Raw genomic sequence first — 22,254 nt, forward strand, 5'->3', positions numbered from 1 at the left:
ACAAGAAAAGAAAAATGCTAGTTTTCTTGTTTCACAGAACTGTTTGAGACAAAAAAAGGAAAGTTTGGTAATGAGTGAGGAATTCTGAAGTCTCGATTCACCGATCCAGGGGGAGAAATGGGTGGCGCAGGGTAAACAGTGTGACTCCAGCTTGTTCTTAACAAGTTAGAGAGTCACTGAACTTTCTCCTGAATACTCAGAGTAAAGATATTATCCACTCTCAAGGTCTTTACTGCAGCATCCTTCAGGGCTGCCTACTAAGGGTCTGCATGGCGTTCCTGCCTGCTATACCACCCTCCTCATCTGAATCTTGATGCAAAGGTCCACTCGGACAAGGCCACAGCCCAGGAAGGGTCAGGGACCTTGGGGTTTGCTCATTTGGGAGGCAGCAGAGTGAAGCCTTGGGCTTCACTGCCTGTTCTGTTACTCATTAGCTCCATGACCCTGGACAGGGCAATGCATTCCTCTGAGACTGAGCTTTCTCACCTGGAAAGGGAGGTAAAATCAACACACTGTTTAACCTCATGGAGCTCTGATGATCCAAGCAGGAGATGTAAAGGTAAATGTACATGTAAACAAAGTCTTCTGTAAAGCTTGGAATGCTTTATCACTGTCAGTTCTGAGTACCATAAGACATGCCCTTAGGCAGCACATGGCTGGGGGGGAGGGGATCCCCTCTACCCATGAGGATCAGGGAGTACCTTCTCTGTCTTTGAGAGTTGCAGAAAGGAAAAAGAAGGTACCTGCCCAGGGTCACACAGCTAGTGCATACGAGAGACGATGCTTTGACCCAGCTCTCTATCCTCTCTCCCACTAGGCAACAATCACCTGCCTTTTCAAACTCTACCTTCTTATAAATCCAAAGCTTCTTTTTCGAACAGGGGCTGCTATTCTTTGCTGTGAAGTATATTTTTACTTAGTTGTTGCTTTTTTTTGAAAGTGACAATTTTATTGGCAACCTCTTGTTCTTCATGATCCCTGGCCTCTTATCCCTCCTGCAAGGAAGGCTTTGCTACCATCCGAAAGCCACGGTGAGTCTCTTGTACGACACCAACTCCTAACCCTGTCTCCTCCATTTCTTCAAGTCTAGTTAGAAACATCTCTGAGCCCCATCCCTTAGAGAAAGAAGGATATCTTCCTTATATCTGAGGAATGAGGGACAGGGAAAACGTAAAAAGGAAAATAGGAACTCACACTAAAGTTCATTCCCATGTTTCTTTTTAAAAAAAATTAATTTATTTTGAATTATCAACAATCACTTCAATAAGCTTTTGAGTTTTAAATTTTTCTTCTTCTCCCTCCTCACCTCCCTCCCCAAGACGGTGTGCAATCTGATATAGGCTATACATATATATTCCTATTAAATATGTTTTCACATTAGTGATGTCGTAAGTAAGAATTAGAACCAATAGGAGTAACCACCAGAAAGAGGAAACAAAACACAACAGAAGAAAAAAAATAGCAAATAGTATGCTTCGATCTGCATTCAAACTCCGTAGTTCTTTCTTTGGATGTGGATAGCATTTTCCAACATGAGGCCTTTGGAGATGTCTTAGATCCTTGTATTGCTAAGATGCACTAAGTCTATCAATATTAGTCATCGTACAACGTGGCTGCTACTGTGTACAACGTTCTCCTGGTTCTGCTCATTTCACTCAGCATCAGTTCATATAAGTCTTTCCAGGTTTTTCTGAAGTCAGCCTGTTCATCATTTCTCATAGCACAATAGTATTTATTCCATTACATTCACATACCACAACTTGTTCAGCCATTCCCCAACTGATGGGCATCCTCTCAATTTCCAATTCTTTCCCACCAGAAAAAGAGCTGCTATAAATGTTTTTGTACATGTAGTTCATTTTCCCATTTGTATGATCTCTCTGGGAAATAGCCCTAGGAGTGCTAATGCTGGGTCAAAGGATATGCACATTTTTATAGCCCTCTGGGCATAGTTCCAAATTGCTCTCCAAAATGGTTGGATCATTTTGCAACTCCACCAACAATGCATTAGTGTTCTAATTTTCCCACATCTTATCCAAAATTTATCATTTTCCTGTTTTGCAATGTTAGCCAATCTGATAGGTGTGATGTGGTACCTCAGAGCTGTTTTGCTTTGCATTTCTCTAATCAATGATGATAACGTCTTTAACATGGGAGATGTCGCAGGAAGGCTGCACTCAGGGACCTTTGTGTTGGATTGTGACACTGTAATCTCCCACAGGGCCAGTGGATTTCTCTTCAGGCTCTTCTGTCTTGAGCGCCAACATGTCACAAAGGCATCATCTTTCAAAGGGATGAATTCTCCACAAAACTGATGATCCTTGAAGGATCATCAATGATAAAAGTGAATGGGGAGGCCATTCACTTTAGCTGCTTCAGCTTGACAATAAACACATCACTTTCCCTAGCCATGGTTTCCTCTTTTTCCCTTTGGGCTGACAGGTCCTGTTCCAAACCAAAGATGGTAGGACTAATTAATTAATTCTTCAACAGTGGTCAGAGCTCCCTTTTGGCTAAAACCAGGAGCCCAGAAATTCTCTTACAGGATCTTTGCTGAGGCACAATCTGCCTTCACCATCTCTTGGTTCATGTCTTCAGGGACTCTTTAACAGATAAGGTAGTGCAAACAAGTGCTCTGGATCCTGGCTGAAGACTGAATCACCATGGTGAACTAGACCCAAGGGTTGAAGTAGAGGAGACTTTGAAGAAGGGGATCTAGGTAACCTTTAAAAACAGGTGGGCATGGGCAGGCATGCAATCTCCAGAGGCTCTAGCTCCTCAGGTCAGGGATGATCGGCAGAAACAGATGTCCAGAAGCAAGAGTGGGAGATAGTAACCACAGGTCCTGACCCTATCCAGGTCCCTACACCCAGCTCTAGCCCTAAGAGAGGAGTCCTGCTACCCTAATCTCTCTGTTCACCTCCAGCCTTACATTTCCAACTGCCCATTGGACACCTCAGAGCCAGATGTCCTGTAGATGTCTTAAATTCAACAAGTTCATTGTCTTTCCCCCAAAACTAGCCTCATTTTCAAAATTGCCTATTGCTGTCAAGAACATCCATCCAGGCCCCCAGGCTCACAACCTACGTGTCATCCTTGACTCCTTGATCTCTCTCTTCCCCCATCCCCACCCCCATATCCAATCTATTGCCAGAGCCAGTCAATTTTAATTTCACAGTATTTTTCCATATACCCTTTTCCTCTACATTGCTACCACCCTTGTACAGACCCATCCACCTCATGCCTAGACTACTGCAATGGCCTGCTGGTTAGTCTTCCTGACCCAATTCTCTCCCCACTTCAGTCCATCTTCCACTCAGTTGTCAAAGTGATTTTCCTAAAGCACAGCTCTGACCAAGGGCCACCCCCTCTGCCTGCTTAATAAACTCAAGTGGCTCCCTATCATCCCTAGGAGGACAGACACACACACATACCACACACACTGACTGTAGTACCTTTTGTGGTAGCAAAGAACTGGAAACAAAGTAGATGTCCATCAGCTGGGGAATGGCTAAACAAACTGTAGCATATGAATGTAATGAAATATTACAGTACCAAAAAAGAAATAATGAATATGAAGAATTCAGAGACGCATGGGGAGCCTCACATAAAATAACAAAGACTGAGGAAAATAAGATACATGGCTACCATGTTAACACAAAAAACAGTAAAATAAAAGCAACACAACCTAATGGTAATCACTAAGCTTGGCCCTGGAGAAGAGTAAAGAAAATGCCTTTCTCCCTTCATTTCATAGGGTGTACAAGGTCAGATGCCATCAGTATCAGTTCTGATTATTTTCTTTTAAAATTTTTATTGTAAGAGAAGACTTACCTGGTAGGGGAAGGGTGAGTAATACATCCAGAAAATAAATCCCCTTCTCATGCTCCAAGTTTTTGCCTCAATGTATGCCTTCCCACTCCCTTGCCCTTTTCTGCTTTCCTGACTTAGCTGAAGAAGCTCCAGCTTCCTTTACGTGGAATGGCTTATTGTCCTCAGTGTAACTTGCTGAAATCCTTTCTCTGCTTCAAGGCCTAGTTCCAAGATCATCTTCTGTAGGAAGCCTTCCCTGAGCCCACTGTTAGAAGTCATCTTTTCTTTTTGTGAAACTTCCTATTATGTTGAACTTTTCTCTATTTTCCATCCTTATGTTCATCATAGTTAATTATGTACATGTCCTATATAATTTACTAGTCTGTGAGCTTAAAAGGGACAAGGAACTGGCATCAGATGTGTTATCAGCGGTAGCATTAAGTATTTCTAGAGCAGTTGCTCCAGCCTTGGTTCTGGGATTCTATCCATTTCTTTTCTTTTCTTTTTCTTTTTTTTGTTAGACAGTGGGGTTAAGGGATTTGCCCAGGGTCACACAGCTAGTAAGTGTCAAGTGTCTGAGGTTGGATTTGAACTCTGTTCTTCTGACTCCAGGGCTGGTGCTCTATCCACTGGACCACCTAATGCCCCTATCCATTTCCTTTCAATGAAGAATTGCACCATTTAATAGAGATGAATAAGAATGAGCACAGTGTAGTGTACAGCTTTTGAAATTGGAAGATTTGATTCAAGTCCTGGTTATGCCAAATCTTCATTCTGTGACCTGATGAGTAAGTCACTCTGAGCCTGACCTAAGCTTCCTCCTCCTGAAGTGGAGACAATCATGCACATATGGCCTACCTCACAGGGTTGTAGCGAGGAAAATATTTTGCAAACCTTAATGTACTAGAGAATTATTGAAGCAACATGGTGACTTGGAGTGAGAGGAACTAGGTTTGAGTCTTGGCTCTTCTACTTACAAGCCCTTATGAGCAGAGGTATTCCTTTGTTGGGGCTCAGTTTTTCAGACTAGATGGTCTCTGAGGTCCCTCCCATCTTTGACATTCTATTTTCTAAGCAGCCTCATCCAGTAACAGCATTCTGGAATATGAGTTGTCTTGTGGCTCCAAAGCCACACTGTCACGTAAGATTTATGTTTCTGTTGGAACCTACCCCTGAAAATTAATTAAAACTAAATAAGTCTCCTCTGTGTTATCCTACATTCCTTGAATTGCCTAGCACATTATAGGCATGACTGTCAATGAAGATGACAATGAAGATTCCATCTAGACCTTTTATGAAACCCAGTGAAAACTGAAAAAAATGCTTGTTTCCAAAAATATCTGTGGCATTTTTCCTTGCCTGCACTGGTCCTCTGGCCTGGGGCCTCAATTCCACCAGGGAGAATATTTCATTTTGGTAACAACATTTCATTTCTGGTATGAAACATGGCTTGTTTCTTTTCTGGTCGTCATTTGCCTGGTTGGAGTAAATTTTCTATTTCTCAAAGAAGGGATGACCAGGGTATAGTGGTAGCAGAAGGAGCTCAGGGTGGAGTGGGCTGGGCATTGTGTGTGCATGTGTTTGCATGTGTACATACACATGTGTGAGCTCCCACTCAGGAAAACTCTTCTTCCAGTCTGCCAAGGTGCTGCATGCTGGGTCATCTCTTCCTCTTACATTGGGACTTTCCCTAACACTGCTGCTTTTCACATGCTGATTTCTAAAAATCACTTTCTTATCTTCTCTCTCTGATCTTGTGAACTAGAACTTTTTCTTTAAGGACTCTGACTCTCATCCCTTCTTTCCTGCAGCTAAAACCATGTTTCTTGACAGCTACTATAACATTATCATGTTCTTTGAGCCCTTGGTGACTAATAATACTATCTTCTGTTTTCACAGTGCTTTCAGGTTTACAAAACACATTCTTCATAACAGCCCTGAGAAGCAGCTGATACAAGTATGTCCTCAACCCTATTGGACAGAGGAGGAAAATGAGCATCAGTGAGAAGGGCCTTGCTCATGGGCCCAGAAAGCCCGGTAGGGAGGACAGATGAAGCTAAGATGTGAGCTCAGCTTTCCCTACCTCACTCTGATGCTCCTTCATCCATACCATGCTGCCTCAGTCCCTCAGGGTGGCTGGGGGACAGCCTCTGTGAACGTCTCCCATTCACATCAATGACAGCTGCAGGGCACTGTTATCACCAATGGACAGTGAAGTGGGGAAGGGATCTGGGAATCTTCATTCCAAAGGGTGGCTCTCTGGCTAAACCTCTCCTCCACTAGCTCATTTCACAGTTGACTACAACAAAGCTGCAGTCAGAGGGAATACAGGCCTGGTGTTGCCCTCCCCTCAAGTTAATGAATGATGGTGATGATGGGAAAATATCACGGAGTTGTGAGAATCCTGATATCAGCCAGCCACACAGCATTTGAAAAGGCCTAGAAGTAATTAATTACCCCAGACTATGGTATGAAAACAAAAGATAATCAGAAGAAAGAGAACAGAGAGGCAGGCAGCGTGGTGTAGTGCAGGGAATGTTAAAAGTCAGAAGACCTGTGTTCGAATCCTGACTCTCTTACTTTCCCACAGAAAAAACTTCACAGCTGCTGACTGGATGCCATAGTCATGATTAGCATATTTCTCTACCCTAAAGGGCTTCAAACAATCTGCATGACTACTTTTAAAACAAGTTGTGGAGGGGATCCATGCTTCAGACAAGAGTTGGCAGTGATGACACCGAAGCCTTCCAGATCTAAGATTTTTATTATTTCCAAAACCCAAAATTCCTTATTAGTTGTATGGTCTCAGACAAATGAGTCTCACTCACCTGCAGAAAGGAGATAAATATTTGTACTACTTCACCAGGCTGACCAGAGAAAAGCTTAACTATAAACCAGAGTTGAACTCAAACATAAATGGATCCCTGCAGGCTGTTTATTTATTGACTAAGAAAACCACAAATTAACATTATCTATGTTGTACTGTATTTTTGTTAATTTTGTTAAACATTTCCCGATTATATTTTCACCTGGTTTGGGTTACACTTGGGAGTTTTGCTGGCTGTGAGTGCAACACCTCTGCTGTAAACATAATAAATAGGAGTTAGTACAAGTTTCCTCATCTGTGAAAGGAGAGGTATGGGAGAGATGTTCTCTCACCATAGCACTGCTGTTGTTGAAAGACCTATGTTAGCAGCCCAGGGGTTGATATCTGTCTGGCACCCAGAGGGAGAGGAATGACAGCATAGTCAGAGGGAGTGTCTAGAAGGGAAAATTCCTTTCTTAAGCCTTTCTAAACCTGGATCATTCTGGTCTTGCTTGCTGCCTTCAAGAGTGAGTCTCTGGGTGGGGGAGAAGCAGCTAGATGGCACAGTAGACAGAGCTCCAGCCCAATCTCAAGTCAGGAGGACTTGAGTTCAAATCTGACCTCAGGCACATAACACTCACTAGCTGTGTGACTCTGGGCAAATCACTCAACCCCGACTGCCTCACAACAACAACAACAACCACCACCACCACCACCACCACCACAAAAAGAGGGAGTCTCTGAATTATAGTGAACATTTATTAAGCATCTGCTTTTTCTAGGCCCTCCAGTTGGCTCCAGGATGCAAGGATAGAAATGGCATAGACCCTGGTCTCCAGGAGCTCAAATGTCAGGAGGCTTAGAAGAGATGCTGGAAGGGCACCGGGTTTGGCATCAGAAAGCCTGGATTCAGAGCCCAGGTTTGTCAATAACGCTCATGTGATTGTTAGGCAGAAGACATCCTCTTTCTGGGTCTCAACCTTCTCATTTATAAGATGTGGGCGGACCAAATGACCTTTTCCAGCTTTAAATCCTATGGTTCTATAACATGCATACAAATAAATCTGATACAAGGTGGAATGTTATAGGAGCACAAAACAGGATCCAGACAAAAGTATGCTAGAGACACTATGAAGGGGCTGGGGGGAGGAGAGGGAGATCAAGGAAAGCTTCATGGTTGACATGGCACATGATCTGAGCCCTGAAGGAAAAGATTTCAGCAAGGAGAGATGAGGAGGAGGGAGTGCATTAGAGAAAGGGGAATGAGTCACTCAGAGGCAGAAGAAAATAGAAGGAGATGAGTGAATAGTGAATAGCTCAGTTTGGCTAGAATGAAAGAAAAGCACCGTGAGATGAGGCTAGATTGGTTAGCTATAAGCCAGACTGTAGAAGCCTTCTTGGATGGTCAGTTAAGGAATTTATATTTTATTCTGGAGGTCAAATTTCAGTGAATAGTTAAAAACCCATCCAATTAGACAGCAACGACTCTCAGGGACTACTGACACGGAAGAAAATAAAGCCAGTGACTGAGGCGTTAAATGCATCTAACCTTTTCTAACCTCTTATTCAAATCATTAGAACTGTTCTTCACAATAAATTTAACACCAAGAATTTGTATCTAGGTCATGTTTTCCTGGAGTTCATCTCTCTTTACAAAATGTCAGCCATTTTTGGGGGCCTGGCTCAGTTCCAGGTTTGCAACCTTCCCTAAATACAGCTGAAAGTCAGGCTATACAACCTCAAGTTGTGATAGGAAAGGGGTTATGGGGAGATCCACACAGTCTCACCTATGTTTTTACTTGGAAAGGAGTCTGGCATCATGCAAAGAATCCTGGACCTGGAGCCAGAAATTCTGGGTTCAAGAAATCACTTGCCCTCAGCCATTAAAAGGGACTCAGAAGTCCATAGGATCACAGAATTTAGAGCTGCAAAGGAAGTGAGAAAAAATCTAGTCCAACCCTCTTACCTTATGGATGAGAACCTTGAGAGACAGAGAGGGGGAGTAACTCACCCAAGATATACATGTTGCTCAAACCCAAGTTTTCTGACTCCACTTCCATCTCTGGCTATCTCCTCTAATCCATCCCTGAACAGGAAGCCCTGTACTATATATCCAACAAGTGAGGACCTCATCGAGTCTGTTTCCTTTATCCATAAAATGGAGATAATAATATTCTGCATCAAATGTGATGTGTATGAAAATACTTTGTAACCATGAAGGACTACATAAGTATTATCTATGATTACTTAGAAGGGATTATGATTTAAAAAAAACATACACGCTCTGGTTTCAGCCACCAGGCCACTGATCAGTCATTATACATTCAAATGTCTTCCAGCAAAAATATGGTGACTGGGCTCCTTTCCTCTCTCACTGGCCAATACTGCACACTACACACAACAGCATTCATTCACAACAGTGTAAGTCTGTGTCTTTGTTTCCACACTACCCTCTTCCTAGAACACTTTATCTCCAAATCAATCCTTACTCAAAACCTCCCTACCATTCAAAGTCCAATAATAATTGTCAATAATGATATGTGTGTGTGTGTGTGTGTGTGTGTGTGTGTGTGTGTGTGTATAAGGATTGCTGACTTTAATTTATTATTTAAATATAGTAATTTTTTTTAAAAAGAGTAAACCATAAAACTTTACACTGCAAATATTTTACATAAATGTAAACATGCATATTTCTACTCTATGAAAAGAAATGCTAAATACTATTGTGCTATAAGAAATGATGAACAGGCTGACTTCAGAAAAACCTGGAAAGACTTGTATGGTCTGATGCTGAGTGAAGTGAGCAGAACCAAGAGGACTTTGTATACAACAGCAGCCATATTATGCAATGACTAAGAATGTTAAACTGAACCCTTCTCAGCATTATGAGGATCTAAGACATCTCCAGAGGCCTCGGGATGGAAAATGCTGTCCACATCCAAAGAAAGAACTATGGAAGTCAAATTGCTCTCACTTATTTTTACCTTCTGTTGAGTTTTGTTTCACTTTTATGATGGTTCCTCCTATTGGTTTTAATTTTTACTTACAACTTCACTAATGTGAAAATATGTTTAACGGGTATGTAAACGTAAAGCCTATGTCAGATTGTGCGCCGTCTTGGGGAGAAAAAGGGAGAAAAATTTTCAACTCAAAAGCATATGGAAAAAAAAATTTAAAAAATAAAAATTAAAAAAAAATGCCAGGCACAAGATTTTAGAAATTGTAATCACATAGCCAGACATCTTTAAATTGTTAAAATGAACTTGAGAAAAAGTGATTGGGAATATGGCAAGTGGTGATCTTTATTCTACTGGTCTTTTACTTCAACCTATACCTCAGTTTCCAAAATGCCATTTACTATACCACACTAGAATAATTCCATTTTTATGATAACTTAACATTTTTACGTTAATCATGTTGTAAAGGAGAATCAGAACCAATGGGAGGAACCACAAGAAAGAAGAAACAAAACAGAACAAAAAAGAGAGAGCAAATAGTATGTTCTTTCTCCGGATGTGGACAGCATTTTCCATTGTGAGTCTTTTGGAGTTGTCTTAGATCCTTGCATTGCTGAGAAGAGCCAAGTCTATGAAAGTTAGTCATCCCACAATGTGTCTGTTACTGTGTACAATGTTCTCCTGGTTCTGCTCACTTCATCTAGCATCAGTTCAAATAAGTCTTTCCAGGAAAAATCCATTGAATCAATTATGTCTAATGAAAGATGACCATGGGCTCATGGGTTTCCCTTGACAACTCAGTACTCAAACCTCCAATTTCATCCAGTCACTGCACCTACATATGGGGTTCTTCTGTTCTGTACACAGCCAACTTTACTAGCTCAAAATCAAACAAGAAGTAAACTGGTAGTGGTGACTTTCATAGGTACTTTCTATGTACTGTATCTGTTTGCTCTATGTACACAGACACCTTCACACAGCAGGTATTCAATAAATATTTGGTTAATTAATATAGTGGGAGGCATTATGGCACAATAGAGAAAGGGCTAGAGCCTTGGGTCTTACTACCATATCTCTTATTGACTAGCTATGTGCCTCTGCCTCTTTAAGCCTTCCCTCCTAAAAAGAAGGCCTTGGACTAGATCACATACAATGTTCTCTCTACCACTGAAAGTCTATGCCCAAGTCTGTCCCCATTGGCCTGTCAGGTCTAATTAGGCAAGGGGGGCTACAGCCTTCATCTCCACATGGTCAATGATTTGAAGAGGTTTTAACATACTCAGGGAGTGCCTTTCCCCAAAGGTCAAATAATTTGCTTCAGCAATGCAGATGACACGTCCAAACTAGAGACTGCCAAGGATGCATATCACTCAACCTTTGAATAACCAAGACACCCTCACTCCCCCAACTGTTCAGGATTTTCATCCACAACAATAACCAACAACAAAACCCTCGCAGTTATCTACTTTACAGAGCTAGGAGAAACTTTTAAAAGAGATTATTCACAAACCATATACAAGTGCACTCCTGCTTGACATCTGTGAGGGCTTGGATCTCCCCTCAAACTCCTCAGTGATCACTCATTCCCCAACCACTCTCCTTGGGCACAGGCTTTCTGCTAGTGTCCCACTGCTAGTCCATCGATGTCACTGCCTGATGCACTCAATATTAAGTCATTTCATAGGGTGTTCATCAGCTGGTTGTTTCCTGGGGGTCGGCTAGTGCCATGGCCACAGGGTTTCTGTGAATGAAGTGCCAGTGAGGAGGTTGAGGGTGAGGCCTGGCGGGTGGGGCAGCTCTTCCCCTTGGCTACTGGGGTCATCTTCATCACCACCACCCAAGGAGCTCTTGGAATCTGATGAACTGCTCCCACTGCTACCACCTATCTGTTCAATCATTTCAACCTCTGCTCTCAGCTCTCTCTTAATGTCATCCAGTTGAGGTTCACGTGCAGCGTTACATAACGTTTCCCAGGGAGGTTTTTGAACCACCTGTGGTTTCAGTGGGGCTCTAAATGGTAGAGGAAGGGTGGTATCCAAGCAGAGGGCTGTTTCATTTGGGCCTGGATTCTGCACCTCTGCTCTTGTTTTCTTGACCTGAATGCTGCTACTGAGCTTTTCCAACACATATTCAACAGCATCATGATTAATGACGAGAACAAGTCTTTCTGATATGCTCTTTTGCTTCCTTTGAACACAGTCATTGGAGGTGTTAACCCAGTGACGTCATCTTCTTTGTCAACTTGCAGTTCTCCTTCATATGACATGTTCATAGACGTTGGTTTAAAATCATGGAGGATGGTGTGGGAAGATGGACCTCTTCTTGAAGCTCCTGCTGGGCAGGTTGTACTCCTTGCAGTCCAGCAGTGAGTTCTTGGTGCCATTCATGGCCCTCTCCAATAATGATATTACTGATCACTAATAATGAATAAGAGGCAGTGAGGCTTAGTGAATCTGGGGACACCGGGAATCAAGTTCTCCCCATGATATAAACTGGCTATGTGAACCTGGACAAGTCCCTTAGTCCTCGAGGCCCCTTTCTAAGACTCTAAACTGCAGAGAAATGGCTGGTGTTCATTGGTAGAGAGAGTTTGGTCACATAAGCGTCCCTGTGTTGGGTGTGTCACACTCAAATGGCTACACGTAGAAGCTCTGTGTAGGCCAAGAACATGACACCTTTACCCTTTGCTGATGAAATTCCAGGACCAGACATTGGCCGGATGACTAATTCCCATTTCTACAGTGCTTTACAGCCTACAAAGCAATTTCCTTACAATGATCTTGTGATGTTGGGAGGGCAAGAATTTTGACCTCTACGTTACAAAAGAGGGAAACCAAAGCTCAGAGGTGAAGCTGTTAGCTCACAACCACACAGCTGGGAAGTACTGGAGTTGGGCCTCGAACCCAGGTCTTCTGGCTCCATACAGCACTTCTTCCATGGTAGCATGCTGCTTCTCTCTCACCAGCACTCCCTCCTGCACAAAGCCTTTCCCAGTCCCCAGGGCTAGCTCTACCTTCTTCCTTGTAGGAATTGTCTCACCGCCCTGGGTCACAGGCCTCATGGACAGCACTACAAAAAATGCGGAGTGCGTTGTCTGTGTGTGTTTTGTCTCCCACCAGGATGTGCATTCCTTCAGGAGGGCGGACAGTGTCTCCTTTGTCATCTCCTCTCCCTCAGTGCTAAGCCACGGGCCTTAAACAGAGGAGGCAGTTAACAAATACTTGTTGAATGACCTCTGTAGTACTGAGAGTAGTGAGTCAATGTCCATGTTCCTTTGCCATTTTATAAGTAAACAGACTGTATCATATTTTAAAAATAATAATCTTCTTCTGGGCAGTGTGAACATTTCCCAATTATGCTGTTAAATACATAACTGTGGTCTTAACTACATTTTCCAGATGGCACTAAATTCTAACATGATGACTGAAGCTTTTGTTGGCTTCTACAATGGAACAAATAATTTGGTCCCCAAATTGTACGTTTCTTCCACCAACTCCTGAGCCAGCTGACTGTCACCATGAGGAGACCCTGTCTGCCCCCTTCTCATTTCGTCTACCGCTCAAACTGAGAAGTAGGCAAGAAGAATATCAGGCCAGCATCAGTCTACCTTGGGCCAACATGCTTTCGTTCAGTTCTAGGCAAATTTAGGTTCCACAAGGTGCATCCTCAGCATAGAACACTGAGTTACGGGCTGAAATCCATACAAAGCTTACATAAGGCATGTTCCTTGCCCGCACAGCACAAGGAAGTAGTGGGGCAAGACATGAAAAAAGAGAACTAAACAGAGAATGCTGTAAGAGAAGTGCATTGGAGTGGTACAAAGGGCAATGGAAGGTCTGGGAGGAAGGGCTTGATCAGCAGAGGAAAATATTTCAAAACATAGGAAGAGCTGTGAAGGTGCAAGCTTAGAAGGACTGAGCTGTGGGAGAGAATTCCTTTCATAGATGAAATTATCTGCCTTAACAGAACACTCTGAAAGTATATCCAATGGGAGGGATGGCACTAACTGCAAAGAGGACATCAAGTTCCAAATGATATCTGTCCCCAAATAGTTATTCTTGGCTCTTCTTCTCAACTGGTCTGTCAAAAGGCTTATACCAATTCAACATAGTTTGGCAAACATCAAATGCCTACTATGGTATTGTAGGGTTATGTTCTCAGCAATGGGGGAAATACAAAGAAAAACATTTATGATTCCTATTTTTAGAACAGTCAAAAATTTTATAAAGTGCTTTCCCTGTAACAAGCCCATGAATGGGTAATGCAGGCATCATTCTATTAGTTTTACAGGTGAGGAAACTGAAGTGCAGAGAATGACCTGAGCAGGGCCACACATCTCATAAGTGAGATTGAGGACCTGATCATTTCCCCTCTCCGAGTCTTAGTTTTATCATCTGTTGTACTTATACTACAAACCTCAGAAGAGTTGTGAGGAAGATAACTTTATAAATAATAATGAGCAATGACAGAGCACATTATGGTTTGCAAAGCTCTGTACAAATGGTATCTTATTTCATTCTCGTAACAGCTCCAAAAGGGAGGTGCTATTATTATCTCATTTTACAGGTGAAGAAACTGAGGCTGAGAGAGATCAAATGACTTGCCCAGGATCATACAATTACTAAGGGTCTGAGGTAGAATCTGAATTTAGGTCTTCCTGACCCCAAGTCTAATACTCTACCCTCTGCACCACATAGTTGTTTTCCAACAAATAATAAATCAATAAGTCGGTCTCTGCCTTCATACAGTTTATGATCTAATGGGGGAGATTAAGACTTATACACAGACTAAAATACAACTTAAAATACATGATAAGCACACAACAAATCTATCAAATGCCATGTAAGGCTGAAGGAAGGAAAGAATTTTTGACTGGCAGAGAGGTTTGGGGAGAAATCAGGGCTGCTTTCTCAGAAAAGGTCGAGTTCAAAAGATGAGCTAGTAGTCTGATGTGAAAAGGAGAGGGGAAGGAGTGTGTGAGAAAAGGGACAGAAGCAGGAGACAATGGGATATATTTGGTGGATGAGGAGTTGTTTCATTTTAGGTAGAAGTTAGAAAGGTATATTTACATTTCTGTGAATTTGAACTGAATACCACTGAGGAAATACAGAGAAACTGAAACAAGATTTTTAACCTCCTGCATTTCATAACCTGCCAGTTTGCTCAAGGACTGGCATTTATCATGGTACTGGGCCAACTGCTATGTGTCAGACTTCAAAAGGGAAAAGTGATGAGAAGCTTTTGGGCTTGTGTAAAAGAATGAGGGTGTGACGACCAAGCTAGGGAAAAACTGATTGAAAACACTTGAGGAGAAGCCCAAGTAACAACCCCTTCCAGACCCACCCAAACCAGCAGAGTCACTGGTTATGATGATGGACACTACTGACCTGTGCCCAATCTGATCAACCATGCTGCGAAGGCAGGGTGATCTAGGGGAAAGGCCTGAGGGCCAGATGCTATCAAATCAAAGTAAGTCAGAGAGACCTGCATGTGCTTGGGAAAACAAGACATACTTTCTAACCCGATCAGGAGGATCAGAATCACAGAATTAGAGTTGGAAGAGACCTCAGAGGTTGTCTAAACCAACTTGTATCATGAAATTCCTTTAGAGCATCTCTGCTTAGTGGTCAACCATCGCAGTGTCTCTTACAGCTCTAAATTTATAATCCTATGATCCACCTGAATAGAACCTGAACTGAGAGGAAATTCACTACTTTGTGAGGAAGTCCAGTCCTTTAGTCAGTTCTCATTGTTGTGACTTCTGTCACTGGTCTGAGTTTTGCTCTCTGGGCAGTCTGCCTTCTCTTCCCCAAATATTTAAAGACTGAGATGCTTTTCAGCAGATCTTTTCTTTATCCATCTAAACATCTTCAGTTTCTGAAGTTAGTTCTTGTCAGCTTGGTCTCCAGTCCCCTTGCCATCTAGGTCATTTTCTTCTAGAAGCATTCCCACTTGTCAACATCCTCCCTAAAATGAAGTACCTGGAATTGTATGGCACATTCCAAATATGGTCTTATCAGGGAAGGCAAGAAGAGTGGGATTTGCTTCCATAATCCTAATCATGGTCACTCCTGGCTCACAACCAGCTGGTAGCAGAGGAGTTGTCACTGTGGCATATCACTTTTCAAAGAATATGAAACTCTGGTGTAGAGGCTGGCACTTATGTAGCCAAGGACACAGGTTGGACCAGGGTAGAAAATAATTATCTTTACGTGGTTTCAACGCTAGAAATTGGGCAGCTAGGTGGTACAGTGGATAGAGCACTGGGCCTGCAGTCAGGAAGACCCAAGTTACAATATGGTCTCAGGCACATTTAACTAGCTGTGTGACACTGGGCAAGTCACTTAATCTGTCTGCCTCAGTTTCCTCATCTGTAAAATGGGGACAATGATAACAACTACCTCTCAGCATTGTGAGAATCAAATGAAATAACTGTAAAGTGCTTAGCACAGTGCCTGGCACACAGTAAGTGCTATATAAGTATTAGCTATTATTTACAAATGCATTTAACTTCAGCCAGTGGTCTTACAAATGCATATTGTTGGTCCTGAAGAAGAATTACAAACAAAGGGTCAATTGTAAGTGTAAATCTATCCCCATTAGCCAGAAAAGCAAATCAAAGAGCAAGTCTACGGAAAGTCAGCTTAGTACCATTTTCCTACACATAAGACATGGCCATGGCTATATCAGCTTTTAAGTCTGGACCCATTTCACTAGTCTTCACTGAAACTTGGATTGCTATAGAATTAGAGAGACTTTAAGATTTATTACTGTGAAAATATTTATAATTACTATTGTCAGCTTCTCTGAGTCTTGTCAAGGAAGCCATATGAATCTAAAAAAACCTTACAAAGTCTAACAAAAAAGTTAAACTTTTCAGAAGGAGAACACTTAGAGGGTGTCTTCATTGCCTTCTATTATCTAAAAGGTTGCCATGAGGAAGAGGATTTTGGTATTAGAGGAATTTGCCTCCAGAGGGCAAAATATGATATAGCACTGACCTATGTGACCTTAGGCAAGTCATGGCATCTCCCTAGGACTCAATTTCCTCCACTGTAAATGTTCAGGTCATACTGGGTGGTCTACGAGATCCCTTCCAGCTCTAAATGTGTGACCTTACAAAGTGACAGCTCTATTCGATTTCTTGAGCTCTGGTGTCACTGCCCAACGGAACAGCTCCCTCAGCAAGTCACCAGGGAGAGCCTGGATGAGGAGTTGGGGGATGCGTGCTTCAGACAGGGGTTGGACCAGCTCCTCTCTGAGTGCCTCCTTCTTCCAATGCCAAAATTCTCTGGGAGCCCAGGCTGGCATGATGGGAAAAGTGGGAAGAAGGGCATCATACTAGTGCCAAATTTACAGTCAGAAGACCCAGGTTTGAGTCCTGTAAACACATCAAGGATCTGTTAGGTCACAGATTGGTGAAATCCACTGAGCCTCTGTAAAGGCCCTGGCCTAGAGAGACACAAGTTAAGCTGCTTGTCTAAGGCACAACCATGGTAAAGATCTGGAACTCTCTCCAACCCACAGCCAGGCACTACACAATATGAATGAATAGGGGATACCACACCCCAGTAATGGGAAGGGCTCTTCCCTGGCCCAGAGCCTTCGGTCCTGTGAAAAAGATTAAAACAAGAACAAAAACAACCCTCCCTTTTTTCTAAGCCAAGTTGGCCACTGATTTGAGTCTGTAGAAGCAGTCAAAAAAAGAGCCACCCACTTACATCATTACAGCTAATAGTGAATTAGAAATAAATCTGACATAAAATCTTCCCACACACATTCAAAGCCAACAAATGTACACCCACATGGCAGTTTTATCTTTCATCATGCAAATGTTCTTCCAGCAGGAAAACAAACTAGATGTGAAGACGATGAACCTTCCAGGAATTCTAATTTTGGTCTTTCCTTGATTTTTCCAGTAAGGGCTACTGACAACTGAATGGTATAGGGGATAAAAGAAGTAGTGGAGGGAGCCAAGATGGCGGAGTGAAAGCAGTGACTTGCTTGAGCTCTCCTCCAAACCCCTCCAAATACTCATAAAAAATGGCTCTAAACAAATTCTGAAGCAGCAGAACCCGCAAAAAGACAAAGTGAAACAAATTTCCAGCCCAGGACAACGTGGATGATTGATCAGAAAGGTGTGTCGCGCTGGGCTGGGAGTGCAGCGCAGCGTGGGTGCACAGGCCGCAGCGTGGACACGCAGGCTGCAGCAAACCTGGAGCAGGCCTCAGAGGACTGAATCTCGAGCAGCTGTGGAGGTTTCCAGATTCCTCAATCCACCAATGCCAAAGACAAATTAGAAGGTCAGTGGGAAAAGTCTGTTTCTGTCGGTGCCTGAGAAAGGAAGGCGGGGTTTCAGCTCCATTCCCCAAGAGCGTGGCCCTGTGGGGGGGGAGCTGCTTCCCGAGCTTCCGGCCCACAGACTGAGGGGGAATCCAGTGGCTGATCAGAGAGGGATTGCAGGGATCTCTTTGCCAGTGCTAAGGCAGGAAATCTCTTCCTTTGCCCATGTTTGGATCTGGGTCACAGTTCTGGGCAGTGGTGCTGGGGTGAGGAGGAGCGCTGGCTTGGTGGAGCTTGTAGTGGTTGTGGAGAGGAGCCCCTCCTCACAGTTACAGGACAGAAAGGAGTACTTGTAGTCGCAGGCCAGGAAAGGAGTAAACACCTTGCCCCTTATCATACCACCTTGGAAGAACTGAAAATTTACAGGTCCCTACAAGTATCTCTGAAAACAGCTGTACAAACCCCTGAAGCTTGGGACAGTACATTCTCCACATTGGAAGCAGATTCGTACCTTAACAAAGAGTTTAAAACTCAAGTAATTGGCCGGGATCATGAGCAAGCAGGCAAAAAGAGTCAGACTATATTATCTTACTTTGGTGAAAAAGAAGACCAAAATATACAACCAGAAGAAGACAACAAAGTCAAAGCCCCTACATCCAAAGCCTCCAAGAAAAATATGAATTGGTCCCAGGCCATGGAAGAGCTCAAAAACGATTTTGAGAAGCAAGTTAGAGAAGTAGAGGAAAAACTGAGAGTGATGCTAAAGGAGACCCAAAAAAATACTGAAGAAAATAACACCTTAAAAAATAGCCTAACCCAAATGGCAAAAGAGGTCCAAAAAGCCAATGAGGAGAAAAATGCCCTAAAAAGCAAAATTGGCCAGATGGAAAAGGAAGTCCAAAAGCTTACTGAAGAAAATACTTCCTTAAAAATTAGAATAGAGCAATTGGAAGATAGTGACTTTATGAGAAATCATGACACAGTAGAACAAATCCAAAAGAATGAAAAATTAGAAAACAATGTGAAATATCTCATTGGAAAAACAACTGACCTGGAAAATAGATCCAGGAGAGAGAATTTAAAAATTATTGGACTATCTGAAAGCCATGATCAAAAAAAGAGCCTAGACATCATCTTTCAAGAAATTATCAAGGAAAACTGCCCTGATATAGTAGAACCAGAGGGCAAAAAAGAAATTGAAAGAATCCACAGATCTCCTCCTGAAAGAGATCCCCAAAGGAAAACTCCTAGGAATATTGTAGCCAAATTCCAGAGTTCCCAGGTCAAGGAGAAAATATTACAAGCTGCCAGAAGGAAACAGTTCAAGTACTGTGGAACACAATCAGGATAACACAAGATTTAGCAGCTTCTACATTAAAGGACCGCAGGGCATGGAATATAATATTCCTGAGGGCAAAGGAGATAGGATTACAACCAAGAATCACCTACCCAGCAAAACTGAGTATAATCCTTCAGGGGAAAAAATGGTCATTCAGTGAAATAGAGGACTTTCAAGCATTCCTGATGAAAAGACCAGAGCTGAATAGAAAATTTGACTTTCAAATACAGGACTCAAGTGGAACATGAAGAGGTAAACAGGAAAGAGAAATCATAAGAGACTTATTAAGATTGAACTGTTTACATTCCTGCATGGAAAGATGATATTTATAACTCATGAGACCTTTGTCAGTATCAGGGTAGTTGGAGGAAAAAATTATATGTATGTATATGTAGATAGATAGATAGAGGGCACAGGGTGAGTTGAAGATTAAGGGGTCATATCTGGAGAATAAAATTAAGGGATGAGAGAGGATTGTATTGAGAAGAAGAAAGGGAGAGGTAGAATGGGGTAAATTATCTCACAAAAAAAAACAACAGAAAAGTCTCTTACAGTGGAAGGGGAAACAGGGGAAGGTGAGAGGGAATGAGTGAATCTTATTCTCATAGGATTTGGCTTAAGGAGGGAATAACATACACATTCAATTGGGTATGGAAATCTGTCTTACCCTACAGGAAAATAGGGGGGAAAGGGGGACAAGAGAGCAGGGGATGAAGAGAGGAGGGCAGATTGGGAAAGGGGTTAATCAGAAGTAAATACTTCTGAGGAGAGACAGGGTCAAAAGAAAGAATAGAATAAATGGGAGGGCAGGATAGGATTAAGGGAAATAGAGTTAGTTTTTCACAACATGTCTACTATGGAAGTGTTTTGCATAACTGCACATGTACAACTTATATTGAGTTGCTTGCCTTTTCAATGAGGGTGGGTGGGGGGAGGAAGAGAGAAAATTTGAAACCTAAAGTTTTAAAAACATATGTTTAAAAAAAATGTTTTCACATGCTACTGGGAAATAAATATAGGAAATGGGGTACAGAAGTCTATCCTGCCCTACAGGAAAATAGAAGGGGAAGGGGATAAGAGAAGGGGAGAGAGATAGAAGAGAGGACAGAGTAGGGGAAGGGATATTCAGAATGCATGACATCTTGGGGTGGGGAGGGGGGAGATGGGATGAAAATTTGGAACTCAAAAACTTATGGAAAGGAATGTTGAAAACTAAAAATAAATAAATTTATCTTCTAAATAAATAAATAAATAAATAAATAAATGGGGAAAAAGAGTAGTGGAAAGAAGACAGGCGTCAGAAGAAGTGGGATCCTGTAGCTCCATTACTAACTGCTGAGACATAGTGCGCATGTCACCTCTCTGGGTCTCATCCATCTAAATGGTGCTCATTGGATTTCAGAATTGGAAACGCCCTAGAGATCACCTGGTCTAACCCACTCTGACTTACCTGAATTCAGAGAAGAGACAGAGGCTCTGAGAGGGCTCAAGTCACACAGCTGGACCCAGACCTATGGTGGTGTTTGTCATACTTATGTTATATGACTGCTTCCTCTAATACCACCTGTCTTAGTTACCTCATAGGGATTTGTATTATGAGGACCAAAGGAAATACTGTATATAAAGGTGCTCTGAAAAATGCAATGCTCAAATTTTTTTAGATCTTCAAGATTAACAAAGTGCTTTTTAAACAAACAGTTAATCAAAATTATTATTTTTTACACACAGGAGAAGCAGCATAGTGCAGCAAAGTGATGGACTTGAAGTCCTGGGTTCAAATCCTGCCTGATGATTAGCTATGTGCCCATGAATCAGTTATAATGACATTTTGAGCCTCAAGATTTTTTAAATCTGTAAAATAATACCTTTAATATCTCTAGATGAGGGCTAACGGGATGAGTGTAAAGTACTTTATAAACCTTAAAGTCTGCTATTGGAGTCTGGGTTGTATAGGGAATAGAATACAGAAGACCCAGGTTCAAAGTCTATCTCTGATTTGGATCACCTGACTAGCTGTTTAGCCAGGAGCAAGTCATTTAATGTTTCTGAGCCACTGGGGACTCTTAAGACTCTCTACTAAGTTACAGAGTTTATGGTTTGGGTTAGTGGATTTCACTAATCTATGACCTAACAGATCCTTGATGTGTTATTATCTTCATTGTCCAAGGCCATGTGCATGAGGGCCTAAAGCCAGGACTCCAGCAGCCTCTTGTGAGTCTTGCCTCACCTTGCCTCACCCTGCCCCCAGGCAGTCTCTGCTCCCTGCACAAGCACCTCCAGGTGCATGAGGTGCATGAGGCGGAGTATTACTGTCTGCACTCTGTTTGCAGCCCTCATCACAGAAGCCATCCAGCCCCTGGGTAACATTCTCCATTTCTCATTCCTTTCCAGGAGAAAACAGCATCTCCCACAGGAGTGAGTATGGCTGGTTATACATAATCTGAGTGAAAAGTGGCATGTGTGACTTTGGCTTCGGGATTTCACACAACATGTCAGTTTTGTGCTCTCCTTTACTTCTGTGCTTGTGTTTAGAAAAGCCATCCAATGATGAGTGGAAATAATTACAGTTCCCATTCTCACAGAGCTTCATGGCTCACAAAGCACTTTTCTCTGAATAATCCTACCAGGAAAGTGGGGTGAGGATTATTTTTATAGATGGGAGAAAATGTAGGTAGAGAGGTTATTATAATTATTCAACATACTAATAACAATGAGAATCACTACCTCTCAGAGAAAGCATGGTGCCCATAACAGGAGGCTGGGTTTTGGGTCTGTGTCCATGGAAAGTCACTCTGTTCCCTTTAGTTTCAATTTCCTTATCTTTAAAATGCTGATACTAGTCTGATATCACCTACCTTACAGGGCTATAGGGGGCAAGTGTCTTGTAGATTTTAAAGCAGCAGCCAAACAAGAGCTGCTACTATGTGTTAATACAGCGCTCCAAGTTTTATAAAACATTTTCCCTCAGGGAAGAGAAGGGAAGGGAAAGGAAAGGAGTGTTCATAATATTAACTATCCATTTTACAGAGAAACAGAGGCTCAGTAACTTGCCCAAG

The 22,254-nt window shown here is 42.3% G+C and overlaps 1 protein-coding gene and 1 pseudogene across 2 annotated transcripts in view; both read right to left on the bottom strand.

The window, feature by feature from the left end:
• Window positions 1–17,142, bottom strand: LOC144458207 (ELL-associated factor 1 pseudogene; annotated as a pseudogene).
• Window positions 1–22,254, bottom strand: part of FCHSD2 (FCH and double SH3 domains 2) — a 356,033-nt gene that overhangs the window by 21,188 nt on the left and 312,591 nt on the right. The window lies entirely within an intron of this gene.

This window comes from Phascolarctos cinereus, unplaced genomic scaffold (genome assembly GCF_003287225.1).
Source record: "Phascolarctos cinereus isolate Bilbo 61053 unplaced genomic scaffold, phaCin_HiC Scaffold_726;HRSCAF=1367, whole genome shotgun sequence".
Taxonomy (NCBI): Eukaryota; Metazoa; Chordata; class Mammalia; order Diprotodontia; family Phascolarctidae; genus Phascolarctos; species Phascolarctos cinereus.